The sequence below is a fragment of the Rosa chinensis genome, chromosome 2 (assembly GCF_002994745.2).
Source record: "Rosa chinensis cultivar Old Blush chromosome 2, RchiOBHm-V2, whole genome shotgun sequence".
Lineage (NCBI taxonomy): Eukaryota > Viridiplantae > Streptophyta > Magnoliopsida > Rosales > Rosaceae > Rosa > Rosa chinensis.
In genome coordinates this window covers 21,648,404-21,650,775 of record NC_037089.1, presented here as the reverse complement: position 1 = coordinate 21,650,775, position 2,372 = coordinate 21,648,404, and the positions used below count along the sequence as shown (strand labels likewise).

Sequence of the window (2,372 nt, the reverse complement as noted above, 5' to 3'; positions counted from 1 at the left end):
TTTCTTCCCCTCCGGCTACCTTATCCACCCCCTTATTTCTTCCTTTGGCATTCAAAGTCACATCACCCACTCCATATTTACCGAAAGGTACATTTTCTTCCCTTCCGATCCCATCCTCCTTATGATAAAAAGAATCATGATGTGTATGCAATTGATCATCAACAACATGGCCAAGAGGTACATTTTCTTCCCTCTTGGCCCCATATGAATGCAAATCAACATCGTCATCAAATAAAGGATTTGTATGGAAACTAGAAGATGTAGGCATGTAAACATGATTATCATATACCTTTCCCGAACGTAGAGTGGTGATGGCATTGCATTCATGGAGTTTTCCTCTTGGGTTTGGCTCCGGTTGTGAAGGTAAGGCTCCTTTTGGTCTCTCACTCATGTTGGTGGCCATTTGGCCCACTTGTACCTCTAATCTAGCCATGCCTTGTTGTAGAGTTTGATACCCTTGAACTAGTGAAGAGATGCTTTGCTTGGTATCCACATTAGTAGAAGTTTGAACTTTGAGAAACTCTCCCATCAAATCTTCAAAATTAGGCTTCTTTGGTTCACTTGGAGCTTGAATAGGAATGCCTTGAAGAATAGGAGGGGAATTGTAGTTCTCGCCTTGGTGGGAGCCTTGAAATGAGCTAGGATTTCCTTGAAACTTGCTACCACTATAGCCAACACCTTGTGTAAACCCGGGAGGGGTGTTTTGACCATGAAATCCTTGACTTGAGGTAGATTGACCTTGAGAATTAGACCCATATGCTTGCTGTCCATGTTGACCATATTGTGAAAATTGAGTATTTCCTTGGTGTGCATTGCCATAATTAGCAACATTTGATGAGTCTTGACCTTGGCCACCTCTAAAGCTTTGCTTTCCACCTTGAAACGCACTAGATGAACCTCCTTGGTCTCTCCAAGAAAAATTGGGATGATTCCTCCAACCGGGGTTATAAGTATTAGAGTAAGGATCATTTCTTTGGTTCCTTGGCACAAAATTACCCACTTGGTTCACTTGTTCTTCAATAAAGTCCGGAAACTTGGATGATAAGTGACACTCTTGAGTAGAATGTGCTAGACTCTCACAAAGCAAACATGATGTAGAAGTTGCCATCTTGACTTGGGCTTGAGTAGGATTCCGGTTCACTTGGTTTAGAAATTGGTCAATCTTGCTTTCTAGCCTCTTGAACTCATGCATAGAAGGCCCGGATGATGTTCCTTGAACCTCATAGATTCCACCACGGCTCGATGTGTTCTCCTTGCTAGGTGCTTGTTGTCTCCTTGCATCATGATCATCCCAATGAAGGGAATTAAGTGAAAGCTCTTCATATGTGTCCCAAGCGGCATCGGGAAGCTTGCTTGCAATAGTTCCACCACTAAAAGTGTCAACTCTTTGTCTTTGGTCCGCCATCAATCCTCTATAGAACTTGTCCACAAGAAACCACTTCTCTAACCCATGGTGAGGACATGACATCTCAAGATCCTTAAAGCGCTCCCAACACTCATGAAAACTTTCTTGAGGGTGTTGTCTAAATGCAATTAGCTCATCTCTAACATTGGAAGTTCTTGAAGGAGGATAGTACTTTCTTAAGAAAGTTTCTTGCATCTCAACCCATGTACGTATTGATCTAGGAGGCAACTTGCTCAACCACTTTCTTGCATGGTTCTTGAGTGTGAAAGGGAATAATCTAAGCTTCAAACCATTAGAAGTGAGACCATTAGGTTGAACGGTAGTACACACTTGCTCAAACTCCGCAATGTGGTCATAAGGATTTTCCAAAGCCATGCCATTAAATGTGGGTAGAATGCTCAATGTAGTTGGCTTGATCTCGAAGTGATGGTCACATGGGGGGAGTACAATGCAAGAAGGGTGATCAACAATAGTGGGGCTAGTATACTCCCTCATAGTCTTGCCTTGGGGAGGATTTTGTGCGTCTCCCATGTTGACTTCTCCTTGTGAATGTCTTAGAGGTACTCTCTCTTGATCAAGAACTCGAGGTGGAGCACTCTCGGTCACTAATGGCCTTCGAATCCTCCTTCTTGGTCTCCCTCTAGTGTCCTCACTCAATACCCTTCCGCTTCTAAGAGTGATCGGTTGATATGAAGAAGATGCTTCGTTCATACACCTTGGAACAAAAATGAGACCACGTAATGAGTACTCAAGAATTCACAAAAATAGGCAATGAGACTCCAATTTCACTTTTTACAATGAATAAGAGGGGTTAAGAAGAGAAAGTAAGACAACAATTAAACAAGAAAATAAAATAACAAAAGCAAAGAAATGATGAAAACCAACAACTCAAGAAATTAACGACTAAGTAGGAAACCTAATAAAAGGATAGAAAACAAGTCAAGGCAAGTGACGATCGCTATCGATG

General features: G+C 42.0%; 1 non-coding gene across 1 annotated transcript; it reads left to right on the top strand.

The window, feature by feature from the left end:
• Positions 1-1,445: 1,445 nt before the first annotated feature.
• LOC112191138 lies at positions 1,446-1,552 on the top strand. Its single transcript, XR_002932855.1, has one exon. It is a non-coding gene; the product is annotated as a small nucleolar RNA R71 (small nucleolar RNA).
• Positions 1,553-2,372: the final 820 nt, after the last annotated feature.